General features: G+C 56.6%; 20 non-coding genes across 20 annotated transcripts; all 20 read left to right on the top strand.

The window, feature by feature from the left end:
* Positions 1-475: 475 nt before the first annotated feature.
* On the top strand, positions 476-666 carry LOC134013453 (U2 spliceosomal RNA). The gene has a single exon (XR_009928941.1). It is a non-coding gene; the product is annotated as a U2 spliceosomal RNA (small nuclear RNA).
* A 579-nt stretch (positions 667-1,245) lies between these two features.
* Positions 1,246-1,363, top strand: LOC134013319 (U5 spliceosomal RNA). Its single transcript, XR_009928809.1, has one exon. It is a non-coding gene; the product is annotated as a U5 spliceosomal RNA (small nuclear RNA).
* A 596-nt stretch (positions 1,364-1,959) lies between these two features.
* LOC134013452 (U2 spliceosomal RNA) lies at positions 1,960-2,150 on the top strand. Its single transcript, XR_009928940.1, has one exon. It is a non-coding gene; the product is annotated as a U2 spliceosomal RNA (small nuclear RNA).
* Positions 2,151-2,735: 585 nt separating this feature from the next.
* LOC134013318 (U5 spliceosomal RNA) lies at positions 2,736-2,853 on the top strand. Its single transcript, XR_009928808.1, has one exon. It is a non-coding gene; the product is annotated as a U5 spliceosomal RNA (small nuclear RNA).
* A 598-nt stretch (positions 2,854-3,451) lies between these two features.
* Positions 3,452-3,642, top strand: LOC134013450 (U2 spliceosomal RNA). Its single transcript, XR_009928938.1, has one exon. It is a non-coding gene; the product is annotated as a U2 spliceosomal RNA (small nuclear RNA).
* A 577-nt stretch (positions 3,643-4,219) lies between these two features.
* Positions 4,220-4,337, top strand: LOC134013317 (U5 spliceosomal RNA). Its single transcript, XR_009928807.1, has one exon. It is a non-coding gene; the product is annotated as a U5 spliceosomal RNA (small nuclear RNA).
* A 600-nt stretch (positions 4,338-4,937) lies between these two features.
* On the top strand, positions 4,938-5,128 carry LOC134013449 (U2 spliceosomal RNA). Its single transcript, XR_009928937.1, has one exon. It is a non-coding gene; the product is annotated as a U2 spliceosomal RNA (small nuclear RNA).
* A 580-nt stretch (positions 5,129-5,708) lies between these two features.
* Positions 5,709-5,826, top strand: LOC134013315 (U5 spliceosomal RNA). The gene has a single exon (XR_009928805.1). It is a non-coding gene; the product is annotated as a U5 spliceosomal RNA (small nuclear RNA).
* Positions 5,827-6,428: 602 nt separating this feature from the next.
* On the top strand, positions 6,429-6,619 carry LOC134013448 (U2 spliceosomal RNA). Its single transcript, XR_009928936.1, has one exon. It is a non-coding gene; the product is annotated as a U2 spliceosomal RNA (small nuclear RNA).
* A 578-nt stretch (positions 6,620-7,197) lies between these two features.
* LOC134013314 (U5 spliceosomal RNA) lies at positions 7,198-7,315 on the top strand. The gene has a single exon (XR_009928804.1). It is a non-coding gene; the product is annotated as a U5 spliceosomal RNA (small nuclear RNA).
* A 602-nt stretch (positions 7,316-7,917) lies between these two features.
* On the top strand, positions 7,918-8,108 carry LOC134013447 (U2 spliceosomal RNA). Its single transcript, XR_009928935.1, has one exon. It is a non-coding gene; the product is annotated as a U2 spliceosomal RNA (small nuclear RNA).
* Positions 8,109-8,685: 577 nt separating this feature from the next.
* On the top strand, positions 8,686-8,803 carry LOC134013313 (U5 spliceosomal RNA). Its single transcript, XR_009928803.1, has one exon. It is a non-coding gene; the product is annotated as a U5 spliceosomal RNA (small nuclear RNA).
* A 602-nt stretch (positions 8,804-9,405) lies between these two features.
* Positions 9,406-9,596, top strand: LOC134013446 (U2 spliceosomal RNA). Its single transcript, XR_009928934.1, has one exon. It is a non-coding gene; the product is annotated as a U2 spliceosomal RNA (small nuclear RNA).
* Positions 9,597-10,176: 580 nt separating this feature from the next.
* Positions 10,177-10,294, top strand: LOC134013312 (U5 spliceosomal RNA). Its single transcript, XR_009928802.1, has one exon. It is a non-coding gene; the product is annotated as a U5 spliceosomal RNA (small nuclear RNA).
* Positions 10,295-10,896: 602 nt separating this feature from the next.
* LOC134013440 (U2 spliceosomal RNA) lies at positions 10,897-11,087 on the top strand. Its single transcript, XR_009928928.1, has one exon. It is a non-coding gene; the product is annotated as a U2 spliceosomal RNA (small nuclear RNA).
* A 578-nt stretch (positions 11,088-11,665) lies between these two features.
* On the top strand, positions 11,666-11,783 carry LOC134013311 (U5 spliceosomal RNA). Its single transcript, XR_009928801.1, has one exon. It is a non-coding gene; the product is annotated as a U5 spliceosomal RNA (small nuclear RNA).
* A 602-nt stretch (positions 11,784-12,385) lies between these two features.
* Positions 12,386-12,576, top strand: LOC134013429 (U2 spliceosomal RNA). The gene has a single exon (XR_009928917.1). It is a non-coding gene; the product is annotated as a U2 spliceosomal RNA (small nuclear RNA).
* A 580-nt stretch (positions 12,577-13,156) lies between these two features.
* Positions 13,157-13,274, top strand: LOC134013310 (U5 spliceosomal RNA). Its single transcript, XR_009928800.1, has one exon. It is a non-coding gene; the product is annotated as a U5 spliceosomal RNA (small nuclear RNA).
* A 602-nt stretch (positions 13,275-13,876) lies between these two features.
* LOC134013418 (U2 spliceosomal RNA) lies at positions 13,877-14,067 on the top strand. Its single transcript, XR_009928906.1, has one exon. It is a non-coding gene; the product is annotated as a U2 spliceosomal RNA (small nuclear RNA).
* Positions 14,068-14,646: 579 nt separating this feature from the next.
* On the top strand, positions 14,647-14,764 carry LOC134013309 (U5 spliceosomal RNA). The gene has a single exon (XR_009928799.1). It is a non-coding gene; the product is annotated as a U5 spliceosomal RNA (small nuclear RNA).
* Positions 14,765-15,087: the final 323 nt, after the last annotated feature.

Raw genomic sequence — 15,087 nt, 5'->3', positions numbered from 1 at the left:
ATTCTGTTGCCTTTTCCTTTGATTTCCTCTTCCGTCCCCGCTTCTTCTGCGGCTTTTGGCCTTGGCTTTCGGCTTCCGTCCCTGCTTGGCTTTGGGGTTAGGTGCGTGCGTGCGTGCGTGCGTGCGTGCGTGCGTGCGGGTAAGGCTTTTGTCTTTGCTTCTTCTGTAGCCGTTTCAATTCTGTTGCCTTTTGGCCTGGGCTTTCCGCTTCCGTCCCGCTTCCTCTGCGGCTTTTGGCCTGGGCTTTCCGCTTCCGTCCCCGCTTCCTCTGCGGCTTTTGGCCTGGGCTTTCCGCTTCCGTCCCCGCTTCCTCTGCGGCTTTTGGCCTGGGCTTTCCGCTTCCGTCCCCGCTTCCTCTGCGGCTTCTGGCCTGGGCTTTCCGCTTCCGTAGTTTCGGCCGTTCTTGGTGTGGCGACCGAGTGGCCCAGCCGGTGCACGGAGGGTCCGCGCGCGGGGGGCGTCCGATAATGCGGTCATCGCTTCTCGGCCTTTTGGCTAAGATCAAGTGTAGTATCTGTTCTTATCAGTTTAATATCTGATATGTCCTCCATGCGAGGACAACATATTAAACGGATTTTTGCAACAGGGAGTCGGAACAGGGGCTCGCTCCGTCCGCTCCGCGCATCGCCCCGGTATTGCAGCGTCTCCGGGAAGGGTGCACTCTTTCTAAGCGTGTCAAAGAGAAAAGCTAGTGAAAAAAAGGGGGTGTGGGCGGAGCCCTGTCGGCCGGTGGCGTTTTCCCGCCCTTTTAGATATAAAAAAAAAAAAAAAAAAAAAAAAAAAAGTGAGGTGAGTGACCTCAAAGGGGGGGGGGCTGTGAGTGAGTGAGTGAGTGAGTGAGTGAGTGAGTGAGAGAGAGAGAGAGAGAGAGAGAGAGAGAGAGAGAGAGAGAGAGAGAGAGAGAGAGAGAGACTGGCTGACAGTCAGCGGCCGAGGTGAAAAATGGGAAGGCAATCGGAATGAGTTTTTTATCGCCGTGTCAGCCCACACCAACACGGAGTCGACTGGCTGGAAGGCGCATACGATAAACACGTAGGGATCTTAATCGAGAAAAAGCGATCCGTGAAATGGAGAAATTGCGGCGATAAAAGAGAAGCCAAGCGGGCGGGCGGGCCGAGCCCCTCCGCAGGCCCGTGGCGTTTCCGCGCCTTTTTTTCCCGATAAGGATGCGGTTCGCCGCCGCGGACGGGTGAGTCAGGGCCAACGGAGGGGTTGGGGGTAGGCCGTTTGGGCCGTTTCAAATCGGCACTCTGGTTCCCCTTCAGCACGCACAAGCCTTTCGCCTTTTACTAAAGACTTCCGTGGAGGGGAACGCCGACGAGTGGAACGTGGTATTTTTGGGAGGCTTTGCCCGAGGGAGGGCAGAGCCTGATGGACGTGTGACAAAAGCAGGGTAAGGTTGGCTTTGGGGTTGCGTGCGTGCGTGCGTGCGTGCGTGCGTGCAAGGCAGGTTTTGTTTTTGCATCTTCTGTAGCCGTTTCAATTCTGTTGCCTTTTCCTTTGATTTCCTCTTCCGTCCCCGCTTCTTCTGCGGCTTTTGGCCTTGGCTTTCGGCTTCCGTCCCTGCTTGGCTTTGGGGTTAGGTGCGTGCGTGCGTGCGTGCGTGCGTGCGTGCGTGCGTGCGTAAGGCTTTTGTCTTTGCTTCTTCTGTAGCCGTTTCAATTCTGTTGCCTTTTGGCCTGGGCTTTCCGCTTCCGTCCCGCTTCCTCTGCGGCTTTTGGCCTGGGCTTTCCGCTTCCGTCCCCGCTTCCTCTGCGGCTTTTGGCCTGGGCTTTCCGCTTCCGTCCCCGCTTCCTCTGCGGCTTTTGGCCTGGGCTTTCCGCTTCCGTCCCCGCTTCCTCTGCGGCTTCTGGCCTGGGCTTTCCGCTTCCGTAGTTTCGGCCGTTCTTGGTGTGGCGACCGAGTGGCCCAGCCGGTGCACGGAGGGTCCGCGCGCGGGGGGCGTCCGATAATGCGGTCATCGCTTCTCGGCCTTTTGGCTAAGATCAAGTGTAGTATCTGTTCTTATCAGTTTAATATCTGATATGTCCTCCATGCGAGGACAACATATTAAACGGATTTTTGCAACAGGGAGTCGGAACAGGGGCTCGCTCCGTCCGCTCCGCGCATCGCCCCGGTATTGCAGCGTCTCCGGGAAGGGTGCACTCTTTCTAAGCGTGTCAAAGAGAAAAGCTAGTGAAAAAAAGGGGGTGTGGGCGGAGCCCTGTCGGCCGGTGGCGTTTTCCCGCCCTTTTAGATATAAAAAAAAAAAAAAAAAAAAAAAAAAAAGTGAGGTGAGTGACCTCAAAGGGGGGGGGGCTGGGCTGTGAGTGAGTGAGTGAGTGAGTGAGTGAGTGAGTGAGAGAGAGAGAGAGAGAGAGAGAGAGAGAGAGAGAGAGAGAGAGAGAGAGAGAGAGAGAGAACTGGCTGACAGTCAGCGGCCGAGGTGAAAAATGGGAAGGCAATCGGAATGAGTTTTTTATCGCCGTGTCAGCCCACACCAACACGGAGTCGACTGGCTGGAAGGCGCATACGATAAACACGTAGGGATCTTAATCGAGAAAAAGCGATCCGTGAAATGGAGAAATTGCGGCGATAAAAGAGAAGCCAAGCGGGCGGGCGGGCCGAGCCCCTCCGCAGGCCCGTGGCGTTTCCGCGCCTTTTTTTCCCGATAAGGATGCGGTTCGCCGCCGCGGACGGGTGAGTCAGGGCCAACGGAGGGGTTGGGGGTAGGCCGTTTGGGCCGTTTCAAATCGGCACTCTGGTTCCCCTTCAGCACGCACAAGCCTTTCGCCTTTTACTAAAGACTTCCGTGGAGGGGAACGCCGACGAGTGGAACGTGGTATTTTTGGGAGGCTTTGCCCGAGGGAGGGCAGAGCCTGATGGACGTGTGACAAAAGCAGGGTAAGGTTGGCTTTGGGGTTGCGTGCGTGCGTGCGTGCGTGCGTGCGTGCAAGGCAGGTTTTGTTTTTGCATCTTCTGTAGCCGTTTCAATTCTGTTGCCTTTTCCTTTGATTTCCTCTTCCGTCCCCGCTTCTTCTGCGGCTTTTGGCCTTGGCTTTCGGCTTCCGTCCCTGCTTGGCTTTGGGGTTAGGTGCGTGCGTGCGTGCGTGCGTGCGTGCGTGCGTGCGTGCGGGTAAGGCTTTTGTCTTTGCTTCTTCTGTAGCCGTTTCAATTCTGTTGCCTTTTGGCCTGGGCTTTCCGCTTCCGTCCCGCTTCCTCTGCGGCTTTTGGCCTGGGCTTTCCGCTTCCGTCCCCGCTTCCTCTGCGGCTTTTGGCCTGGGCTTTCCGCTTCCGTCCCCGCTTCCTCTGCGGCTTTTGGCCTGGGCTTTCCGCTTCCGTCCCCGCTTCCTCTGCGGCTTCTGGCCTGGGCTTTCCGCTTCCGTAGTTTCGGCCGTTCTTGGTGTGGCGACCGAGTGGCCCAGCCGGTGCACGGAGGGTCCGCGCGCGGGGGGCGTCCGATAATGCGGTCATCGCTTCTCGGCCTTTTGGCTAAGATCAAGTGTAGTATCTGTTCTTATCAGTTTAATATCTGATATGTCCTCCATGCGAGGACAACATATTAAACGGATTTTTGCAACAGGGAGTCGGAACAGGGGCTCGCTCCGTCCGCTCCGCGCATCGCCCCGGTATTGCAGCGTCTCCGGGAAGGGTGCACTCTTTCTAAGCGTGTCAAAGAGAAAAGCTAGTGAAAAAAAGGGGGTGTGGGCGGAGCCCTGTCGGCCGGTGGCGTTTTCCCGCCCTTTTAGATATAAAAAAAAAAAAAAAAAAAAAGTGAGGTGAGTGACCTCAAAGGGGGGGGGGCTGTGAGTGAGTGAGTGAGTGAGTGAGTGAGTGAGTGAGTGAGTGAGAGAGAGAGAGAGAGAGAGAGAGAGAGAGAGAGAGAGAGAGAGAGAGAGAGAGAGAACTGGCTGACAGTCAGCGGCCGAGGTGAAAAATGGGAAGGCAATCGGAATGAGTTTTTTATCGCCGTGTCAGCCCACACCAACACGGAGTCGACTGGCTGGAAGGCGCATACGATAAACACGTAGGGATCTTAATCGAGAAAAAGCGATCCGTGAAATGGAGAAATTGCGGCGATAAAAGAGAAGCCAAGCGGGCGGGCGGGCCGAGCCCCTCCGCAGGCCCGTGGCGTTTCCGCGCCTTTTTTTCCCGATAAGGATGCGGTTCGCCGCCGCGGACGGGTGAGTCAGGGCCAACGGAGGGGTTGGGGGTAGGCCGTTTGGGCCGTTTCAAATCGGCACTCTGGTTCCCCTTCAGCACGCACAAGCCTTTCGCCTTTTACTAAAGACTTCCGTGGAGGGGAACGCCGACGAGTGGAACGTGGTATTTTTGGGAGGCTTTGCCCGAGGGAGGGCAGAGCCTGATGGACGTGTGACAAAAGCAGGGTAAGGTTGGCTTTGGGGTTGCGTGCGTGCGTGCGTGCGTGCGTGCGTGCAAGGCAGGTTTTGTTTTTGCATCTTCTGTAGCCGTTTCAATTCTGTTGCCTTTTCCTTTGATTTCCTCTTCCGTCCCCGCTTCTTCTGCGGCTTTTGGCCTTGGCTTTCGGCTTCCGTCCCTGCTTGGCTTTGGGGTTAGGTGCGTGCGTGCGTGCGTGCGTGCGTGCGTGCGTGCGTGCGTGCGTAAGGCTTTTGTCTTTGCTTCTTCTGTAGCCGTTTCAATTCTGTTGCCTTTTGGCCTGGGCTTTCCGCTTCCGTCCCGCTTCCTCTGCGGCTTTTGGCCTGGGCTTTCCGCTTCCGTCCCCGCTTCCTCTGCGGCTTTTGGCCTGGGCTTTCCGCTTCCGTCCCCGCTTCCTCTGCGGCTTTTGGCCTGGGCTTTCCGCTTCCGTCCCCGCTTCCTCTGCGGCTTCTGGCCTGGGCTTTCCGCTTCCGTAGTTTCGGCCGTTCTTGGTGTGGCGACCGAGTGGCCCAGCCGGTGCACGGAGGGTCCGCGCGCGGGGGGCGTCCGATAATGCGGTCATCGCTTCTCGGCCTTTTGGCTAAGATCAAGTGTAGTATCTGTTCTTATCAGTTTAATATCTGATATGTCCTCCATGCGAGGACAACATATTAAACGGATTTTTGCAACAGGGAGTCGGAACAGGGGCTCGCTCCGTCCGCTCCGCGCATCGCCCCGGTATTGCAGCGTCTCCGGGAAGGGTGCACTCTTTCTAAGCGTGTCAAAGAGAAAAGCTAGTGAAAAAAAGGGGGTGTGGGCGGAGCCCTGTCGGCCGGTGGCGTTTTCCCGCCCTTTTAGATATAAAAAAAAAAAAAAAAAAAAAAAAAAAAGTGAGGTGAGTGACCTCAAAGGGGGGGGGGCTGTGAGTGAGTGAGTGAGTGAGTGAGTGAGTGAGTGAGAGAGAGAGAGAGAGAGAGAGAGAGAGAGAGAGAGAGAGAGAGAGAGAGAGAGAGAGAGAACTGGCTGACAGTCAGCGGCCGAGGTGAAAAATGGGAAGGCAATCGGAATGAGTTTTTTATCGCCGTGTCAGCCCACACCAACACGGAGTCGACTGGCTGGAAGGCGCATACGATAAACACGTAGGGATCTTAATCGAGAAAAAGCGATCCGTGAAATGGAGAAATTGCGGCGATAAAAGAGAAGCCAAGCGGGCGGGCGGGCCGAGCCCCTCCGCAGGCCCGTGGCGTTTCCGCGCCTTTTTTTCCCGATAAGGATGCGGTTCGCCGCCGCGGACGGGTGAGTCAGGGCCAACGGAGGGGTTGGGGGTAGGCCGTTTGGGCCGTTTCAAATCGGCACTCTGGTTCCCCTTCAGCACGCACAAGCCTTTCGCCTTTTACTAAAGACTTCCGTGGAGGGGAACGCCGACGAGTGGAACGTGGTATTTTTGGGAGGCTTTGCCCGAGGGAGGGCAGAGCCTGATGGACGTGTGACAAAAGCAGGGTAAGGTTGGCTTTGGGGTTGCGTGCGTGCGTGCGTGCGTGCGTGCGTGCAAGGCAGGTTTTGTTTTTGCATCTTCTGTAGCCGTTTCAATTCTGTTGCCTTTTCCTTTGATTTCCTCTTCCGTCCCCGCTTCTTCTGCGGCTTTTGGCCTTGGCTTTCGGCTTCCGTCCCTGCTTGGCTTTGGGGTTAGGTGCGTGCGTGCGTGCGTGCGTGCGTGCGTGCGTGCGTGCGTGCGGGTAAGGCTTTTGTCTTTGCTTCTTCTGTAGCCGTTTCAATTCTGTTGCCTTTTGGCCTGGGCTTTCCGCTTCCGTCCCGCTTCCTCTGCGGCTTTTGGCCTGGGCTTTCCGCTTCCGTCCCCGCTTCCTCTGCGGCTTTTGGCCTGGGCTTTCCGCTTCCGTCCCCGCTTCCTCTGCGGCTTTTGGCCTGGGCTTTCCGCTTCCGTCCCCGCTTCCTCTGCGGCTTCTGGCCTGGGCTTTCCGCTTCCGTAGTTTCGGCCGTTCTTGGTGTGGCGACCGAGTGGCCCAGCCGGTGCACGGAGGGTCCGCGCGCGGGGGGCGTCCGATAATGCGGTCATCGCTTCTCGGCCTTTTGGCTAAGATCAAGTGTAGTATCTGTTCTTATCAGTTTAATATCTGATATGTCCTCCATGCGAGGACAACATATTAAACGGATTTTTGCAACAGGGAGTCGGAACAGGGGCTCGCTCCGTCCGCTCCGCGCATCGCCCCGGTATTGCAGCGTCTCCGGGAAGGGTGCACTCTTTCTAAGCGTGTCAAAGAGAAAAGCTAGTGAAAAAAAGGGGGTGTGGGCGGAGCCCTGTCGGCCGGTGGCGTTTTCCCGCCCTTTTAGATATAAAAAAAAAAAAAAAAAAAAAAAAAAAAGTGAGGTGAGTGACCTCAAAGGGGGGGGGGCTGTGAGTGAGTGAGTGAGTGAGTGAGTGAGTGAGTGAGAGAGAGAGAGAGAGAGAGAGAGAGAGAGAGAGAGAGAGAGAGAGAGAGAGAGAGAGAACTGGCTGACAGTCAGCGGCCGAGGTGAAAAATGGGAAGGCAATCGGAATGAGTTTTTTATCGCCGTGTCAGCCCACACCAACACGGAGTCGACTGGCTGGAAGGCGCATACGATAAACACGTAGGGATCTTAATCGAGAAAAAGCGATCCGTGAAATGGAGAAATTGCGGCGATAAAAGAGAAGCCAAGCGGGCGGGCGGGCCGAGCCCCTCCGCAGGCCCGTGGCGTTTCCGCGCCTTTTTTTCCCGATAAGGATGCGGTTCGCCGCCGCGGACGGGTGAGTCAGGGCCAACGGAGGGGTTGGGGGTAGGCCGTTTGGGCCGTTTCAAATCGGCACTCTGGTTCCCCTTCAGCACGCACAAGCCTTTCGCCTTTTACTAAAGACTTCCGTGGAGGGGAACGCCGACGAGTGGAACGTGGTATTTTTGGGAGGCTTTGCCCGAGGGAGGGCAGAGCCTGATGGACGTGTGACAAAAGCAGGGTAAGGTTGGCTTTGGGGTTGCGTGCGTGCGTGCGTGCGTGCGTGCGTGCAAGGCAGGTTTTGTTTTTGCATCTTCTGTAGCCGTTTCAATTCTGTTGCCTTTTCCTTTGATTTCCTCTTCCGTCCCCGCTTCTTCTGCGGCTTTTGGCCTTGGCTTTCGGCTTCCGTCCCTGCTTGGCTTTGGGGTTAGGTGCGTGCGTGCGTGCGTGCGTGCGTGCGTGCGTGCGTGCGTGCGGGTAAGGCTTTTGTCTTTGCTTCTTCTGTAGCCGTTTCAATTCTGTTGCCTTTTGGCCTGGGCTTTCCGCTTCCGTCCCGCTTCCTCTGCGGCTTTTGGCCTGGGCTTTCCGCTTCCGTCCCCGCTTCCTCTGCGGCTTTTGGCCTGGGCTTTCCGCTTCCGTCCCCGCTTCCTCTGCGGCTTTTGGCCTGGGCTTTCCGCTTCCGTCCCCGCTTCCTCTGCGGCTTCTGGCCTGGGCTTTCCGCTTCCGTAGTTTCGGCCGTTCTTGGTGTGGCGACCGAGTGGCCCAGCCGGTGCACGGAGGGTCCGCGCGCGGGGGGCGTCCGATAATGCGGTCATCGCTTCTCGGCCTTTTGGCTAAGATCAAGTGTAGTATCTGTTCTTATCAGTTTAATATCTGATATGTCCTCCATGCGAGGACAACATATTAAACGGATTTTTGCAACAGGGAGTCGGAACAGGGGCTCGCTCCGTCCGCTCCGCGCATCGCCCCGGTATTGCAGCGTCTCCGGGAAGGGTGCACTCTTTCTAAGCGTGTCAAAGAGAAAAGCTAGTGAAAAAAAGGGGGTGTGGGCGGAGCCCTGTCGGCCGGTGGCGTTTTCCCGCCCTTTTAGATATAAAAAAAAAAAAAAAAAAAAAGTGAGGTGAGTGACCTCAAAGGGGGGGGGGCTGTGAGTGAGTGAGTGAGTGAGTGAGTGAGTGAGTGAGTGAGTGAGAGAGAGAGAGAGAGAGAGAGAGAGAGAGAGAGAGAGAGAGAGAGAGAGAGAGAGAACTGGCTGACAGTCAGCGGCCGAGGTGAAAAATGGGAAGGCAATCGGAATGAGTTTTTTATCGCCGTGTCAGCCCACACCAACACGGAGTCGACTGGCTGGAAGGCGCATACGATAAACACGTAGGGATCTTAATCGAGAAAAAGCGATCCGTGAAATGGAGAAATTGCGGCGATAAAAGAGAAGCCAAGCGGGCGGGCGGGCCGAGCCCCTCCGCAGGCCCGTGGCGTTTCCGCGCCTTTTTTTCCCGATAAGGATGCGGTTCGCCGCCGCGGACGGGTGAGTCAGGGCCAACGGAGGGGTTGGGGGTAGGCCGTTTGGGCCGTTTCAAATCGGCACTCTGGTTCCCCTTCAGCACGCACAAGCCTTTCGCCTTTTACTAAAGACTTCCGTGGAGGGGAACGCCGACGAGTGGAACGTGGTATTTTTGGGAGGCTTTGCCCGAGGGAGGGCAGAGCCTGATGGACGTGTGACAAAAGCAGGGTAAGGTTGGCTTTGGGGTTGCGTGCGTGCGTGCGTGCGTGCGTGCGTGCAAGGCAGGTTTTGTTTTTGCATCTTCTGTAGCCGTTTCAATTCTGTTGCCTTTTCCTTTGATTTCCTCTTCCGTCCCCGCTTCTTCTGCGGCTTTTGGCCTTGGCTTTCGGCTTCCGTCCCTGCTTGGCTTTGGGGTTAGGTGCGTGCGTGCGTGCGTGCGTGCGTGCGTGCGTGCGTGCGTGCGGGTAAGGCTTTTGTCTTTGCTTCTTCTGTAGCCGTTTCAATTCTGTTGCCTTTTGGCCTGGGCTTTCCGCTTCCGTCCCGCTTCCTCTGCGGCTTTTGGCCTGGGCTTTCCGCTTCCGTCCCCGCTTCCTCTGCGGCTTTTGGCCTGGGCTTTCCGCTTCCGTCCCCGCTTCCTCTGCGGCTTTTGGCCTGGGCTTTCCGCTTCCGTCCCCGCTTCCTCTGCGGCTTCTGGCCTGGGCTTTCCGCTTCCGTAGTTTCGGCCGTTCTTGGTGTGGCGACCGAGTGGCCCAGCCGGTGCACGGAGGGTCCGCGCGCGGGGGGCGTCCGATAATGCGGTCATCGCTTCTCGGCCTTTTGGCTAAGATCAAGTGTAGTATCTGTTCTTATCAGTTTAATATCTGATATGTCCTCCATGCGAGGACAACATATTAAACGGATTTTTGCAACAGGGAGTCGGAACAGGGGCTCGCTCCGTCCGCTCCGCGCATCGCCCCGGTATTGCAGCGTCTCCGGGAAGGGTGCACTCTTTCTAAGCGTGTCAAAGAGAAAAGCTAGTGAAAAAAAGGGGGTGTGGGCGGAGCCCTGTCGGCCGGTGGCGTTTTCCCGCCCTTTTAGATATAAAAAAAAAAAAAAAAAAAAAAAAAAAAGTGAGGTGAGTGACCTCAAAGGGGGGGGGGCTGTGAGTGAGTGAGTGAGTGAGTGAGTGAGTGAGTGAGAGAGAGAGAGAGAGAGAGAGAGAGAGAGAGAGAGAGAGAGAGAGAGAGAGAGAGAGAGAACTGGCTGACAGTCAGCGGCCGAGGTGAAAAATGGGAAGGCAATCGGAATGAGTTTTTTATCGCCGTGTCAGCCCACACCAACACGGAGTCGACTGGCTGGAAGGCGCATACGATAAACACGTAGGGATCTTAATCGAGAAAAAGCGATCCGTGAAATGGAGAAATTGCGGCGATAAAAGAGAAGCCAAGCGGGCGGGCGGGCCGAGCCCCTCCGCAGGCCCGTGGCGTTTCCGCGCCTTTTTTTCCCGATAAGGATGCGGTTCGCCGCCGCGGACGGGTGAGTCAGGGCCAACGGAGGGGTTGGGGGTAGGCCGTTTGGGCCGTTTCAAATCGGCACTCTGGTTCCCCTTCAGCACGCACAAGCCTTTCGCCTTTTACTAAAGACTTCCGTGGAGGGGAACGCCGACGAGTGGAACGTGGTATTTTTGGGAGGCTTTGCCCGAGGGAGGGCAGAGCCTGATGGACGTGTGACAAAAGCAGGGTAAGGTTGGCTTTGGGGTTGCGTGCGTGCGTGCGTGCGTGCGTGCGTGCAAGGCAGGTTTTGTTTTTGCATCTTCTGTAGCCGTTTCAATTCTGTTGCCTTTTCCTTTGATTTCCTCTTCCGTCCCCGCTTCTTCTGCGGCTTTTGGCCTTGGCTTTCGGCTTCCGTCCCTGCTTGGCTTTGGGGTTAGGTGCGTGCGTGCGTGCGTGCGTGCGTGCGTGCGTGCGTGCGTGCGGGTAAGGCTTTTGTCTTTGCTTCTTCTGTAGCCGTTTCAATTCTGTTGCCTTTTGGCCTGGGCTTTCCGCTTCCGTCCCGCTTCCTCTGCGGCTTTTGGCCTGGGCTTTCCGCTTCCGTCCCCGCTTCCTCTGCGGCTTTTGGCCTGGGCTTTCCGCTTCCGTCCCCGCTTCCTCTGCGGCTTTTGGCCTGGGCTTTCCGCTTCCGTCCCCGCTTCCTCTGCGGCTTCTGGCCTGGGCTTTCCGCTTCCGTAGTTTCGGCCGTTCTTGGTGTGGCGACCGAGTGGCCCAGCCGGTGCACGGAGGGTCCGCGCGCGGGGGGCGTCCGATAATGCGGTCATCGCTTCTCGGCCTTTTGGCTAAGATCAAGTGTAGTATCTGTTCTTATCAGTTTAATATCTGATATGTCCTCCATGCGAGGACAACATATTAAACGGATTTTTGCAACAGGGAGTCGGAACAGGGGCTCGCTCCGTCCGCTCCGCGCATCGCCCCGGTATTGCAGCGTCTCCGGGAAGGGTGCACTCTTTCTAAGCGTGTCAAAGAGAAAAGCTAGTGAAAAAAAGGGGGTGTGGGCGGAGCCCTGTCGGCCGGTGGCGTTTTCCCGCCCTTTTAGATATAAAAAAAAAAAAAAAAAAAAAAAAAAAAGTGAGGTGAGTGACCTCAAAGGGGGGGGGGCTGTGAGTGAGTGAGTGAGTGAGTGAGTGAGTGAGTGAGAGAGAGAGAGAGAGAGAGAGAGAGAGAGAGAGAGAGAGAGAGAGAGAGAGAGAGAGAACTGGCTGACAGTCAGCGGCCGAGGTGAAAAATGGGAAGGCAATCGGAATGAGTTTTTTATCGCCGTGTCAGCCCACACCAACACGGAGTCGACTGGCTGGAAGGCGCATACGATAAACACGTAGGGATCTTAATCGAGAAAAAGCGATCCGTGAAATGGAGAAATTGCGGCGATAAAAGAGAAGCCAAGCGGGCGGGCGGGCCGAGCCCCTCCGCAGGCCCGTGGCGTTTCCGCGCCTTTTTTTCCCGATAAGGATGCGGTTCGCCGCCGCGGACGGGTGAGTCAGGGCCAACGGAGGGGTTGGGGGTAGGCCGTTTGGGCCGTTTCAAATCGGCACTCTGGTTCCCCTTCAGCACGCACAAGCCTTTCGCCTTTTACTAAAGACTTCCGTGGAGGGGAACGCCGACGAGTGGAACGTGGTATTTTTGGGAGGCTTTGCCCGAGGGAGGGCAGAGCCTGATGGACGTGTGACAAAAGCAGGGTAAGGTTGGCTTTGGGGTTGCGTGCGTGCGTGCGTGCGTGCGTGCGTGCAAGGCAGGTTTTGTTTTTGCATCTTCTGTAGCCGTTTCAATTCTGTTGCCTTTTCCTTTGATTTCCTCTTCCGTCCCCGCTTCTTCTGCGGCTTTTGGCCTTGGCTTTCGGCTTCCGTCCCTGCTTGGCTTTGGGGTTAGGTGCGTGCGTGCGTGCGTGCGTGCGTGCGTGCGTGCGTGCGTGCGGGTAAGGCTTTTGTCTTTGCTTCTTCTGTAGCCGTTTCAATTCTGTTGCCTTTTGGCCTGGGCTTTCCGCTTCCGTCCCGCTTCCTCTGCGGCTTTTGGCCTGGGCTTTCCGCTTCCGTCCCCGCTTCCTCTGCGGCTTTTGGCCTGGGCTTTCCGCTTCCGTCCCCGCTTCCTCTGCGGCTTTTGGCCTGGGCTTTCCGCTTCCGTCCCCGCTTCCTCTGCGGCTTCTGGCCTGGGCTTTCCGCTTCCGTAGTTTCGGCCGTTCTTGGTGTGGCGACCGAGTGGCCCAGCCGGTGCACGGAGGGTCCGCGCGCGGGGGGCGTCCGATAATGCGGTCATCGCTTCTCGGCCTTTTGGCTAAGATCAAGTGTAGTATCTGTTCTTATCAGTTTAATATCTGATATGTCCTCCATGCGAGGACAACATATTAAACGGATTTTTGCAACAGGGAGTCGGAACAGGGGCTCGCTCCGTCCGCTCCGCGCATCGCCCCGGTATTGCAGCGTCTCCGGGAAGGGTGCACTCTTTCTAAGCGTGTCAAAGAGAAAAGCTAGTGAAAAAAAGGGGGTGTGGGCGGAGCCCTGTCGGCCGGTGGCGTTTTCCCGCCCTTTTAGATATAAAAAAAAAAAAAAAAAAAAAAAAAAAAGTGAGGTGAGTGACCTCAAAGGGGGGGGGGCTGTGAGTGAGTGAGTGAGTGAGTGAGTGAGTGAGTGAGAGAGAGAGAGAGAGAGAGAGAGAGAGAGAGAGAGAGAGAGAGAGAGAGAGAGAGAGAGAACTGGCTGACAGTCAGCGGCCGAGGTGAAAAATGGGAAGGCAATCGGAATGAGTTTTTTATCGCCGTGTCAGCCCACACCAACACGGAGTCGACTGGCTGGAAGGCGCATACGATAAACACGTAGGGATCTTAATCGAGAAAAAGCGATCCGTGAAATGGAGAAATTGCGGCGATAAAAGAGAAGCCAAGCGGGCGGGCGGGCCGAGCCCCTCCGCAGGCCCGTGGCGTTTCCGCGCCTTTTTTTCCCGATAAGGATGCGGTTCGCCGCCGCGGACGGGTGAGTCAGGGCCAACGGAGGGGTTGGGGGTAGGCCGTTTGGGCCGTTTCAAATCGGCACTCTGGTTCCCCTTCAGCACGCACAAGCCTTTCGCCTTTTACTAAAGACTTCCGTGGAGGGGAACGCCGACGAGTGGAACGTGGTATTTTTGGGAGGCTTTGCCCGAGGGAGGGCAGAGCCTGATGGACGTGTGACAAAAGCAGGGTAAGGTTGGCTTTGGGGTTGCGTGCGTGCGTGCGTGCGTGCGTGCGTGCAAGGCAGGTTTTGTTTTTGCATCTTCTGTAGCCGTTTCAATTCTGTTGCCTTTTCCTTTGATTTCCTCTTCCGTCCCCGCTTCTTCTGCGGCTTTTGGCCTTGGCTTTCGGCTTCCGTCCCTGCTTGGCTTTGGGGTTAGGTGCGTGCGTGCGTGCGTGCGTGCGTGCGTGCGTGCGTGCGTGCGGGTAAGGCTTTTGTCTTTGCTTCTTCTGTAGCCGTTTCAATTCTGTTGCCTTTTGGCCTGGGCTTTCCGCTTCCGTCCCGCTTCCTCTGCGGCTTTTGGCCTGGGCTTTCCGCTTCCGTCCCCGCTTCCTCTGCGGCTTTTGGCCTGGGCTTTCCGCTTCCGTCCCCGCTTCCTCTGCGGCTTTTGGCCTGGGCTTTCCGCTTCCGTCCCCGCTTCCTCTGCGGCTTCTGGCCTGGGCTTTCCGCTTCCGTAGTTTCGGCCGTTCTTGGTGTGGCGACCGAGTGGCCCAGCCGGTGCACGGAGGGTCCGCGCGCGGGGGGCGTCCGATAATGCGGTCATCGCTTCTCGGCCTTTTGGCTAAGATCAAGTGTAGTATCTGTTCTTATCAGTTTAATATCTGATATGTCCTCCATGCGAGGACAACATATTAAACGGATTTTTGCAACAGGGAGTCGGAACAGGGGCTCGCTCCGTCCGCTCCGCGCATCGCCCCGGTATTGCAGCGTCTCCGGGAAGGGTGCACTCTTTCTAAGCGTGTCAAAGAGAAAAGCTAGTGAAAAAAAGGGGGTGTGGGCGGAGCCCTGTCGGCCGGTGGCGTTTTCCCGCCCTTTTAGATATAAAAAAAAAAAAAAAAAAAAAAAAAAAAGTGAGGTGAGTGACCTCAAAGGGGGGGGGGCTGTGAGTGAGTGAGTGAGTGAGTGAGTGAGTGAGTGAGAGAGAGAGAGAGAGAGAGAGAGAGAGAGAGAGAGAGAGAGAGAGAGAGAGAGAGAGAGACTGGCTGACAGTCAGCGGCCGAGGTGAAAAATGGGAAGGCAATCGGAATGAGTTTTTTATCGCCGTGTCAGCCCACACCAACACGGAGTCGACTGGCTGGAAGGCGCATACGATAAACACGTAGGGATCTTAATCGAGAAAAAGCGATCCGTGAAATGGAGAAATTGCGGCGATAAAAGAGAAGCCAAGCGGGCGGGCGGGCCGAGCCCCTCCGCAGGCCCGTGGCGTTTCCGCGCCTTTTTTTCCCGATAAGGATGCGGTTCGCCGCCGCGGACGGGTGAGTCAGGGCCAACGGAGGGGTTGGGGGTAGGCCGTTTGGGCCGTTTCAAATCGGCACTCTGGTTCCCCTTCAGCACGCACAAGCCTTTCGCCTTTTACTAAAGACTTCCGTGGAGGGGAACGCCGACGAGTGGAACGTGGTATTTTTGGGAGGCTTTGCCCGAGGGAGGGCAGAGCCTGATGGACGTGTGACAAAAGCAGGGTAAGGTTGGCTTTGGGGTTGCGTGCGTGCGTGCGTGCGTGCGTGCGTGCAAGGCAGGTTTTGTTTTTGCATCTTCTGTAGCCGTTTCAATTCTGTTGCCTTTTCCTTTGATTTCCTCTTCCGTCCCCGCTTCTTCTGCGGCTTTTGGCCTTGGCTTTCGGCTTCCGTCCCTGCTTGGCTTTGGGGTTAGGTGCGTGCGTGCGTGCGTGCGTGCGTGCGTGCGTGCGTGCGTGCGGGTAAGGCTTTTGTCTTTGCTTCTTCTGTAGCCGTTTCAATTCTGTTGCCTTTTGGCC

The sequence above is a fragment of the Osmerus eperlanus genome, chromosome 26, assembly GCF_963692335.1.
Source record: "Osmerus eperlanus chromosome 26, fOsmEpe2.1, whole genome shotgun sequence".
Classification (NCBI taxonomy): domain Eukaryota; kingdom Metazoa; phylum Chordata; class Actinopteri; order Osmeriformes; family Osmeridae; genus Osmerus; species Osmerus eperlanus.
This window is presented reverse-complemented; position numbering and strand designations above follow the sequence as displayed.